This window comes from Panulirus ornatus, chromosome 28, assembly GCF_036320965.1.
Source record: "Panulirus ornatus isolate Po-2019 chromosome 28, ASM3632096v1, whole genome shotgun sequence".
In the NCBI taxonomy this organism is placed as follows: domain Eukaryota; kingdom Metazoa; phylum Arthropoda; class Malacostraca; order Decapoda; family Palinuridae; genus Panulirus; species Panulirus ornatus.
In genome coordinates this window covers 4,590,842-4,603,686 of record NC_092251.1, presented here as the reverse complement: position 1 = coordinate 4,603,686, position 12,845 = coordinate 4,590,842, and the positions used below count along the sequence as shown (strand labels likewise).

Here is a 12,845-nt window from a genome sequence, read left to right as displayed (position 1 = left end):
CCATCAAAAAAAAAAGATATACTGGTTACCACTTGACAAAAACAGATTCCTGTTTTAGATTTTGTGACTTCATTTACATATTCCAACGCCACACATGCAAATCCCTGTTTCATATTTGCATATTTCACTTCTACCCCCTACAAATTCTGATTTCAAATAAGCATATTTGGGTTCAATTTCCCCTGGTTTGCAACTTTTCTATTTAGACTTAAGCTCCGAACTTGTTTCGTTGACAAATCACACATATAGAGTTTTCTACTTCACAAGAGTGGTTCTGAGTTAACATAAGCTGATAAACTTTCATTTTCTTCAAATAAAGAAAACAAATGAATACATGAAGGATTCAGTGCCTCCTCTCAAGTTGTATATATATATATATATATATATATATATATATATATATATATATATATATATATATATATATATATATCTGTGTGTGTGTGTGTGTGTGTGTGTGTGTGTGTGTGTGTTTTGACACCATGGCTTAGAATTACCTCCTGTCGCTTTTCAACACGAGACCCGTAGAATTCATTCCCATAATTCGAAGACTTTTCCTTCTACACTTCATAATCTAGATATACCCCAGCCACCAACATATGATAAACACTCCATCCTCACCCCTCACACCCAAACAGGTGTCCAAACCTCCACATACTCAACACTGAAATTCTCAGTATGCAAATCGTATAAATAAATATGACATACTGTTTTAAATCAATGCTTTAGGCTACTATTTGACACAAGGGTCCGTGTAACTTTATCAGATACGGATTAATAAAAGGGGAATGAAAAAGGGTGGAGACTCCTGTCTCCTGTGACGAGAATGGATTTCTGATGAAGGAAGGCGCATTTGAATACCTCTTAAAGAATTAAGGCTTACGTGGCCTCGATGAATGCAGATGACATGCCAATGTAAGTCATGTCAGACTCGCTGCTCACGTCTCACTATATTCGAAGTAGTAGTAGTATGTCCTCACGTATTTTCTTACTTGAATATTCTTTTTTTCTCTATTCACATCACTTTATCTTCTGATACTGTTACCACTACGGTGAATATTATTTATTCAAGTGTTCTTTAAGAGGTGTTAGTGAAGCCTGAGCAAGCTGTACGTGTAAATGCCTGAATATTCATGTATGCTAATGCAGGTTAAAACACCATGGTGGCATCCCAGTCGTGTGCATTATGTAGACCGAGTAAATATGGCGATTATCGTTACATATATTAATCCTATTTAGAGAATTTGCGGAGGAAAATTTGAGATGAAAAGAAAAAGAGCATCGTTCACTTCGAAGCGCAACATACTGGAATTTATGGATGAACTCCGGAGGTATAGTGCAGAGGACTTGGAATTGTTTCCAGAATGGGGTTATGAAGACGATAATTCGATGATTAAGGAAATGAGAAATATTTCCAGACAACCTTTCCAAATGCACGTGTATCTATCTATCTATCTATCTATCATCATTAACCATTTCATCAGTTGGGGAATGACGAATTTTCGTGTGAGGATTTCTGATTAACCCAATTATAGAAATTATCGACTTGATTGGATGATCTATTAGAGACTCGCTGCTCATTAAAGATAGGAATATGAATCATGATTCCAGCTGTCCAAATTCAAGAGGAACCTCCTTGGTTTCCAGTGATATTATCTGTTCCATCATAGATAACTGATTCCATAATCTCTCTCAGCTTCAGGAAGAATGAAAATATGAATTTCAGAAGAGAGAAAAGTGATTCAACTTGAGAAAGATATTTGGAGTTTATTAATATTTGGAGAGGGTGGCTCTCTCCCTCCAAAGACATTTCCTTAAGTATCTTGTGTAAAGTATTCACTGTGGATGGGTACTTAATGATGTGGATATTGAAGTGTCTGTGTTACAGCCTAATGTAATCGTAATTGGAATGATTACATCGACCTAATCACATATGTGAGTAGTGAACCTGAAATTCTTAACATAGATATGTGTAAGGAAGAAAAACCAAACATATATGAAGGAATTTCCCTCGAAACTGTTACTTAGATGTGAAGCAGACACGAAATTCCACTGTGACACCATAAAGTCAGTAGGCATCAACTGAATCACACGGAAAACACGACAATTCTTCCTTTTTATATAAATTTCTTACAGAATCACGTTGACGTGAGGGTTAAAGAGTGATGTGATAATCACTTACGAATGCATTTGAGAAATGATCAACTTCTCGCTAGTTTTAGTGTATTGAGAACACAGAAATGAAATCCTTTTCTTCTGGTTTTCCTGAAGTGTCACAAAGCGAAGATGTTGATTGATTTTATTCGTGTCTATTTGAGTATATTTTATGAATAGTTTAGAAGCTCGGACAATGTATTCGTAATAGATACAGTGACAAGAGACAGTGTGAGAGAATTTGAGTCTAAACGTTTGTTGTATGTGGCATGTGTTACATGGATGCCAAGCAAAGTGGCAAAGCAATATTAGAATGAATAATTATATTAATAATCATGATATCAATTATACTATTTATGATAATAATGATGATAACACAAGTGATAATAAATATCATAATAACAAAAGTATTACTTGTTATCCTTACCATTATTATCATAACAACAGAATTATTTAGAGGTATTGATCATCATGAATATTACAATCTCGAAATAGTAAGGGAAGATTCCACGAGAGACGACAATACACTGTGTTCACCAAGCCCTCCTCCCGTTGCTTGGCCAAATGCATTAATGATATTAGTCTATGTTGGATGCCCCACGGACCTGTGTTACAAGCTGCCGGTCCAGCTCTTTTACAAGGGTTTCATTGCAACACTGAATATGTAAAGGACCATCAGAGCAAGAGAGAAGATTGTGAAAATAGCCAGGGGGGGAAAAAGGCTGCGTTTAGCTATATTCCGAACGGTGAATACCCAAGCGTTAGGCATGTTTCCAATTACATGTAAAATACTGGGAACATCTGGGGTTACGATAGTTGCTTTTTTTACAATGGTTCCAACAAAATCGCCTCTTTTTTTTTCATTCCTTTTGTCTTTCAATAACATGGTCGTTGGTGTTGTTTTGACTGATCTGTAAGCAGGATTCGGTGTTTGGGGATGAGGGTGATTCTGTGATACGATTGTAGGTTTGTGTGTGTGTGTCTGATTGACGTAGAGTTCAAGGGGCAGGAGCCCCTTTCACATAGAAACAGATTTAAAAAGTAAAAGTAGTGATTAGTTTATATGATCTAATTATGGATTCAATTTAGCGTATAGTTTTTCTTTTGTCAGTGTTTATATCAAGGAAATTTTGATTTTTTTCTTCTTTTTCTGTCCTCAGAAAATTTCTGGTCGGAGAGAGACTATTTTTGGTTCTACCAACTAACCGAGAGGGGAAAAAAAAAAGTTTAAAACCCTAACATAAATTCACTTTGGACCAAGTTGGGTTTATATGCAGGTGAGCTAAATGTTTTTAATTAAGAGCGAGAGAGAGGGGCATTGGGGATAGACCCAGTATATGTGACGCTATATTTATTTTTCTTCCTTTTTGTGTTCCACTGCACAGTATTTTGAAGTTCTTTGAGGAGAGTGTCTCCATTACACATCAGATTATAATCCAGGTATTTGTACACACGCACGCAGACGTAGTGCGATCAAAACATCCAAGTGGATATGATTTCAAGACGGTGAACCGTTGTTAAATCATTTTCCTCCACAAGAGGGCGATCTTTCTAAGCAAACGTAACACAGACACATGTTTACACCGCGGTGGAATGCGATCCCGTTAGTGTTGGCTGTTTGTCTAATTCCCCAGACATTGTGGCCTCATTCCCTCCTTCCTGAAGTCAGTGGTTTATTTGTACCAAGCTATTAGTCGCAGTAGATCAGGAAGAGAAATAAACAGCTATTTCCCTTATGTTTACTCATGTTCAGGAATGTTTATAGTTATTGAAAATTGATTATGATATCTGGTATATATCTTTTGTTGCTGTTTTCTTACGGTATGTGCTTCTGTCTGCCTTGTTGTGTTGGTTTTAACCTATAAGTGTATACCGAGTTATATGAATCGGGTTAAACGCTTTTTCATACCAGACGAGACCACGTAATGAAAACCTGTTCACTTACCTGAGGTAATTACATTCCCTTCACTCACCTTTAGTATGATATCAGGAGAATTTCTTCTAGTAGTGCTCAGGTGACCGAAGTACATGTCCACAAATTACAATGAAAGCAAAAATTTACATGTCCTTTGCTAAGGTTTTCAAACCCGCCAAGTAAGGTGAGAAAAACGAAGGTCGGAAAAATATGTAGAGTATGTCGCTGTCACTAAGAGTTATTTAACCGTGATACCAGGGATTCATCGTACAATCGTACCGGAGGCTCGTACCGTCGTTCTTAAGAGGTTAAACTCTATAAGCGAGTCGATGCTATTTCTTTTCTTTTTTTTTCCTCCTTTTGTCTGTAGTGGGTTTGTATCCGAAGCCAGGAAAAGTACACATCCAGGTCATCTGTTGGCTAATCCCTGTTCTACATCCTCAACTGATGAAATTAACCAACAGAATCTCGGCGAAAGTTCTGATGTTGTACATTGTATACATGACCCATTAGTTGAATTGCCCACTTAGTCCTTCATTAAGGTATTAAATAGTTTTTAATGCTCGATTTTTCGGGTTATTATGAAGGTTGAAGATAATTATGTAATTATGCTTCTTGCGACATTCTGCCAGATTCCAAGAATAGCTAAGCAAGATGTTTTGATCCTGGGTAAAAGTGGCCATTTATCATGTCTGACGTACAATAAATGAACTTCTTTTTATTGAGATATACCTCATTATATAACAGTATTAAATGACGAGGACTTATTTTGCTCTTTCTTTGTTGTACATGGATGTATGTGCTTGCGACTCCATACTTATGTACATTTCATGTACACATATGCAGCCTCAACCTCTCTGCGCTAAATCCTTAAAAAACTTGATAATGCAATGTGTTATAATGAAGTATATAAAAGACTCTCCTCCATCTGACAATTCCGTTGAGATTAGGAAGAAAAAATTGGGGGTTCAGAACTATTTTGGAGAAGCTGCAGTGCCTGGGAACACATGTATCGCTAAGATTAACAGCAACACATTGCAATGTTGAGCAAGAAACTGTGCGTGAGTTGTGATAGGGAAAGAAAATTATAGATCGCGGCGAAAAGCTGGACGCATCTGGTCAAAAGAATTTGTTCTGTAAGGTGGTGAGGTAGGGTTTATATATATATATAAAGAATGTGTCGTGTTTAGCTGCTACACACAGCTTATGTATTTAGAAATAGCAATATAATACCAAAGCTAGGTTAGCATACAAACGTTATTTTGAAAACTGAATAATATTTCGTGATCCTCACACGTAAATTAGTGGACCCAAAGAGGTGGAATCTATTTAAATAGTTTGATAAAGTTCCGTGACCAGAAAACATCTCAGAAAGATGCCGAAATATGTACATGTATATGTATATATATATATTTTTCTACATGTAAATAACATGCTAAGGCCTCATTATTGATGTTCACAAACCAATATTGTGTATTCATATTCCTGTCATGGGAATTACACACACACACACACACACACACACACACACACACACACACACACGTGTATACCAAACCACTGAAGTATGGATCCTTGACACGCGTTTGGCCGCTGTTTCTCATAGTTTCCAGTTACCTGGAAAGATATCGTGTTTCCATTCTTAAATACTGACTAAGGAGATTATCAATAGATTACTGGAAGTCCTATGTATCTTAGAATATAGATATTACCGTGAGCCTTTGCTCTAATGTAGATAGGGTCCATCTAAACCAACTCAACTGAAATGCTGAAAGCAATATTACGAAAAAGTAAAAATTATGGCGAAAGAATTAGAGAGATTAAAGCGAACAGACGAGTTAAGTAATCACAGAGAAGACGAAATGATTATAAACACAAAATCAATAAGGTATAAAGACGCATTGCTCTTTCCCACGGATCCACCTAAGGTGATTAATCTCAACTGATTGATCACAGAAGAGCCGGGATCGGTCCTGGCGAACTTATACCATGGCAGACGAGCCTCTCTGTCATGACCGTTGAACTGTGTTTTGCGATTTCTTGAAACGTACGATTTTATTGATGGTAGTTTCCAACTCTCTCTCTCTCTCTCTCTCTCTCTCTCTCTCTCTCTCTCTCTCTCTCTCTCTCTCTCTCTCTCTCTCTCTCTCTCTCTCTCTCTCTCTCTCCTCTCTCTCTCTTGGAGCAGAAGTCAGCGATGGAGACAATTCAATAATGACCTGAGGTCGACGACGTGGGAAATCACACAGTGCGAGCGAGATGGGCACCAGCAAGCACACACACACACACACACACACACACACACACACACACACACACACACACACATACGGGCGAGATGGACAGTCAAATGTTCAGTGTATTGGCTCTGGCGGAAATGAGCTAGAGAGAGAGAGAGAGGGAGGGGGGGGGGAGAATGTTGATTGGGTAGTAGCAGGGTAACTGTTAACAACACACAAAATTGGTTGTATCTAACTTATATTCTATTTTCACTGTGTCTTGGGTCCTTCCATTCGAAAGGTTTAAGCTCTAATTTGATATATATTTCTGCCCTCTTCTTTTTATCTCTGTCAGTTGCGACATTTATAGTAATTACCTTGTCTCTCTCAAGCCATTTTTACCCCACTGAGCCTTGTTTATGTATTACCACTGTGTATCACACTTTCTATATATTTTCCCCCTCTTTGTTTTCTAATAGCTTTAATTGGTCGTACTGCAATTTCATCTTCTCTTTCCCTCAATCTTTAACTATCAGTCTGTCTCTCTGTTTATCTTTCTATCTATCCACCTCTCTATGGCTGTGTGGGTGTCAGTAATACCTATCGTCCATGATTTGCTGTTCTTGGGTTATAGAAATCTCTGTACTGCCTCAGATCATTGCCCTAACATTACGGGAGTAGAATTTGACTGTTAGAATGGTTGTAGACAAAGCGATCGAGTCAGACTCCTCAATGTTTTGTCCACTTCTGTAGCATCGAAGAAGTACGATAGACACATCTCCTATAGTCTTCCTTTCATCTCAAACTCTCTATCTTTATCTCAAGTGTTGGTTTAGATCCTTTAGAAGGATATGAATGTATTGATATGAGGATTAACACTATTTGGTTTGGATATTTCACTGACAGAATCTTATTCGTTTCCGTATAGTCCTGAACTAAATAATCATCATCCTCAAATTTTGGTGCGAAATCTTGGACTCTCATTTGATTATGGGATCGGAGATTCTTCTTCTTGAATGAAATATTTGGATCCAGTATCATGAAATCAGACACAGAGATCAGCTTCTTACACCCAACTGCAACTAAGGGACCAGTATTATAGATCTACGAAACTATGAACGCCATAAGTAACTTCTTTCTCGAATTGTACTCTTAAGATGACAATCCCAGAGAACAGGAAACGAAAAGGGATGAGGAGACCAATTTTCAGAGTGATTGAGAACGGAAAAATAAGGAAAGTAATTGAGATCTGCAGTCTTGTGGACATTATAATGAATCTGACCTCACAAACCGAACGAAATATAAAGGGAAAGAATTTCTTATCCCGAAATTGGAGTTCGTAAATGACAAGAAAATCGTAAACTAGAAAAAAAGATTACGTGGTAAAAGTCATTGAAGATACATGACGTCACACTGATAATGTTAATAGATCATGTTTATGTCAGTGTTGAGGTGATGTGTGTGTGTGTGTGTGTGTCTGTGTGTTTGTAGGCCCAGGTGATGATGGCGTGGGGTTTGAGGTGATACAGGTTCCTCTCCTCTGCTTCCCTGCTCCAGGATAATGATATGGTTGACTGCAGGACGATTTGATGATTGTGACCCACTGTTATCTGTGTACATCTGGTGCATCCAGTGTGCTACTCTCTACACGGGAACGCTTGTGCACAAGCAGACATCATACTGAGGTGTATGTACACACATATGCCTTTAAACTCACCTACGTGTAAGAACAGCCTCGTGAATCGTATGCCAGAACAAACATACTCCCACGAAACAAACAGATTCATCAGTAAACAGACGAAAGAATTCGGAATTGATGATTACGTCGATAACTACAACCTTAATCATTCGCAATTAATCATATGCCAACACACAACCCCGTGATCTAACGTATGAACGGTTACGAAGCAGCTTTGGTTCATTGTTTCCTCCCAAAGCGATGAAAACCCTGGGCCACGCCTGTGCCTTTGGTAATCGCTCTGACCCTCTCATTCCAAAGCATAATGACGTCAATCCCCCAGAAAACGCTGAGCCGACGATCGTGTTCCCACGGGTGCAAAAATCCCGAGAACGAGGGTCTTACACACGCCAACATGCAATCCACCGGAAATCAGGCCATTGTTTACCCTCTTGTTGGAAAAACTGGTCATTTTTGGCAAATACAGACGAGCATTATTGGCAACAACTGTTCGAATCAGGCTCAAAGGCCTTAATTTTTTTCCCCTCCCCAAGAGGCTCGTTTCGGTACGTGTTTTGGTACACGTTTTGAGACTTGCCTCGGTACATGGTTCGGTATACGTTTCGGAGCACATTTGGTTCCCGTTTCTGTACATGTTTTGGTACACGTTTCGGTTCACGTTTCGGTTCACGTTTCAGTACTCGTTTCAGTACACCGTGGTCCATTTTACGATGATTAAAGTCGGATGTCATTTCTGGAAATGTTCATTTACCTCGTATGAAATGACTTCGTCTTTATTATAGAAAGAAACCTGGAGAAGGATATCTTGATATTTGTTTATCCTTCACAATTCGTGTGTGTCATAGAAAATACTTAGGTTCATGAAGCGAGTCGCTTGAAACAGTCATTACTCTTTAAGACGATCATTTGCATTTCTTGTTTATACCAGATTGAAATATGATATTCTATGGTAGTGTCTTCCTTGCTATTAGTTGTAGGTGTATAAAGGAGCAGCCAGGGATATGTAATATTCCAGCTAAGCGTAGGAGAGTAGAACCTCAAGTGATCTTTCCTGTGAAGAGTCCAGAACGAGTTATTCCTTAAAAAAGAAGAAAATGTAAAGAGCTGAATATATACTTAGACTGGAAAGCCGCAGTAACCCGTAGCAAATCGATATAAGTGTGACGTTTATGAGAGCCGTTCTCCTGAAATGATGAGAAAATAAAAAGATACTTCATGTCAGAAACGTTGCCTAAGACAAGGAGTGACATTTCATGCTCGTGCTGGTTTCGTCATTGTCCGTCTTCGCTGACCAGAACAGATGACCTGACCTCAGGCACATGCACTGTCGCTCCGGGGAAATCTTCCCACGACCCGGAAATTTACCTCAGCACTCAGTCGGTTGAGGGGATGCTTTTCCCTCCGTGGGTCTTGTTACGTGAGGACGGGGCGTTGTGAGGGGCAGTGGTGTGGGATGGTGGTGAGGGGTGGAAGTGAGTGGAGAGGCGAAAGACGATAACTACGCCATTTAGTGCTCACGTAACAATGTCCACAACAGTAGAGTATCAATTCTAGGGTTTTTCTTTTTTCTTTTTTTTCGTTTCGTTTCGTTTACAGCATTATGTGTTGAACGGGCGTTACTTGTGATAGCCAAGTGGGGAAAAATACATATATATGTGTTACCGGACTCCGCCTACCGTAGCTTAGACCGCATGTGACATCCTAGGTCATCGTCATTTAACGAGAGAAGTTACAGTTCCATCGAAGAACTTTCCATTCCAAAGGAGCCCATCATTTCCCTGCCTCTGATTGTAGCGCAACTCCGAAAATGCAGGAGCTTCATTGATAACATACGTACTTAGAGAGAGAGAGAGAGAGAGAGAGAGAGAGAGAGAGAGAGAGAGAGAGAGAGAGAGAGAGAGAGATTGGTATAATTTTCATGCATAAACGTCCATGCAATTTGCCATGTTAAGTAGCGCAACAACCACAACATTGCACAAGCAAGAGAACGACACACGAGACATATGCACACGTATAGCACCAAGTACACATTTCTCCACGCGTTGAATGACTGCAGCCACACTCAGTTACACACAGTCAAATGTTTTACACGCCAGTACCCACATATAGTAAAGCGTCGCATATATTCGATATACGAAAGCATGTTTTTTTTTTTTTCCCTCACTCCCCCTCGCTCTTCGGTCAGTATAGTGTGATGTCCCCACACTGCCGCACAGATGGTTTATAACCTCATTCCTCTCTGGAGAGATATGAGCCGGAGGAGCGGAAGATATGACAGCCCCTGTGTATTGCTGCATCAGCCGTAACTTGCTAGGGACATACACCCGCACCCACGGAGGAGGAGGAGGAGGAGGAGGAGGTGGAGGAGGAGGAGGTGTAGTAAGAGGAGGAGGAGGTGGAGGAGGTGTAGTAGGGGGAGATGAGGAGGGATCTGCAGGAGAATCAGGAATGAAAGGATCTGTTGGAAAATCAGGAATGATAAGGAACTGCAGGGAAATTAGGAATGAAAGGATTTGGAGGGAAATCAGGAATGAAAGGATCTGTCGGGAAATTAGGAATGATAAGGAACTGCAGGATGTTAAGGAATGGTAGGCATCCGCAGGGGATTCAGGAATAAGAGGGACTTGGTTGATTTCTGAATCAGCATCGGTTTCCTTCATCTCATATGCGTCGAAATTTCATAGAATAATTCAAAAAATAGTAATAAAAATAATATGTTGTCTTTTTTTTTTGTTATCTTTATTGTCTATCATGTAAGGAATTGCTGGAAATTGTGGCGAGGTGGACGCTCGAGACCAGATACGCACAGAGGCCTTAAGACGAACCTCAGGTGTTGCTTTACTGACACATAACCTCCTCTCTTACGACTCGTCACAGACCAAAGCTCTCAGGGAAATCACCAGGTGCACCTCCAAGTCTCATCCGCCAGGGGGTCCATAACAGTTGAACTTTACCGTTGCTCTGATAGAGCCCATATAACGCAAAGAAATGTTGATCTGTCTCGTATACGTTAATACATGATTGCGTTATGAGTGTCCGTCCTTCCACCACCCTCCTCCTCCTCCTCCTCCTCCTCCTCCTCCTCCTCCTGCCTGCCTTAACTCCCCCCAACACTGAGCGGGAGAAAAAGGGAATACAATTAGCAAATTGCACCGCAACCGGTATGACGTCAAGCAAGTTTTATGGCTGTTGTTTTATTACTTCTATTCCGTCGTCTTTCGTGCTTTTTACTGCACGGTCGACGGTAGACGTGTCTCCTCTCTACGGTCGTATCTCTTAACCTCAATGATTTCTCTTCGTTTTCTTTCTCCTTGTTTCCTCTTAAGCTTCGCCGTCTTCTTTAAAGTTACTGATGGGTTCTACTGGCTCCTTTAAGTGTCCATACTGAAGGCAGTGTCACTGAAGACGTCCCCTCCTCTGTTTCCTTTTCCCTCATCATTCTAATAATCTCGTGCGTTATCCTTCGTCGTCAGCTCTTGGTAATTTTCCTCATCAGAATCCCTGTAACACAGCGCCTTCTTCCAGAACACCAACTTCGACTTATACATTATACTTCTTAAGAATATGAGTTCCCTTCTCCACGGCTGACTGAACTGTCCTGCTTGAGAGTTTATGTCCTGGATCACTCGTTCTCTTTGCGCCTGCAAAAAAATTAGTCGTTCATATCCAGGGCATATCTGCCAGTCACCTCACTCCTCGTATGTCCTGGAGTTTCAAACACACCCAAGTTGTAGCGATTCATGGACGTGAGCAAAGCTATGGCTTGTATGTGCGTTCGGTTGCTGGTGTTTTTGTTCTTTATTGTGCATACAAAGGTGTATTTCACCTCCAACTGTTTCGTTATTTCACTTTCTCTTCTGTTTTCGTTTCCCTATCGATAATTCTTTGTCTGTTTGTTCGCCTCGTTCCCGTCTGCCACATTTCCTAATTTCCCCACTCATTGTAGCCACTCGAAATCAAGGCATCGACCTTCCACACACACGCACACACACACACACAAGGCAGCATCCCTCGTGTGTTGCACGACCAGCTCGGGGTCTCCTTGTCTGACCCTGATCTCACCAGGGTGACCGGCAGCTACTGAAGATTGTACCCCGCTCGCCCAACTCCCCCGGTCCGCCTGGTACCGACGGGGATTAACATATCTAGTTTACATCCCGACCTGTCTCGTCTCCTCCAAGCTACAAAGACAAGTCTGTCATTTCACAAGCCCTCATCCAGACGCTCTCGCCTCTCTGCACCATGCCGGCAGGATTATCTCTTGTTGTAATGACACTAGATGTTGCTTCAGCCGTCAAGATTAGCGTGTCTGGATTTCCCTTTAGCGAGCTAAACATCAGTACTTAATTTCCCCACCTCCCAAGTTATGCAGACGTGGGTGCCTCTTTGAGGTCTCACAGCAGCAGAGGGTTTTCGCGTCTGGCAAGGCGACTTTGGCAACTCTGACCTCCTCCAAAATGGGGATGGGCGGTGGAGCGAAGATGAGAGTCTCTCTCTCTCTCTCTCTCTCTCTCTCTCTCTCTCTCTCTCTCTCTCTCTCTCTCTCTCTCTCTCTCTCTCTCTCTCTCTCTCTCTCTCTCTCTCTCTCTCTCTCTCTCTCTCTCTAAGGCCACTTGTGCTCACACAGCTCAGCTTAAAAAGGCGGGATCAAAAGAAAATGATATCAAGGAAACGGACTGAAAAGCCGCTAGTGTTTACCAGGTTGGTCTCCTTCACAGGACTTGAAGACCCTTTCAGAGGCAAGAACTCAAGTTTTTGTTAACATCCGACTGTTACTACCAACCTCTGGTGGCTCTCGGGCGTAGGGGGAAGCACACGCAGGGCCGAGTTAAAGTACTGTCGCTTTGGTGTGGTTGAC

The 12,845-nt window shown here is 40.9% G+C and overlaps 1 protein-coding gene across 2 annotated transcripts in view; it reads left to right on the top strand.

Moving 5' to 3' along the window:
- The first annotated feature begins 3,324 nt into the window (after positions 1–3,324).
- Positions 3,325–12,845, top strand: part of LOC139757774 (hemicentin-2-like) — a 367,317-nt gene continuing 357,796 nt past the window's right edge. Inside the window, exon 1 of one of the 2 annotated variants that reach the window (XM_071678558.1) lies at positions 3,325–3,431. The gene's annotated coding sequence lies outside the window, so the exon portion shown is untranslated. The remainder of the gene's footprint in view (positions 3,432–12,845) is intronic. The other variant, XM_071678554.1, reaches the window with a different exon arrangement.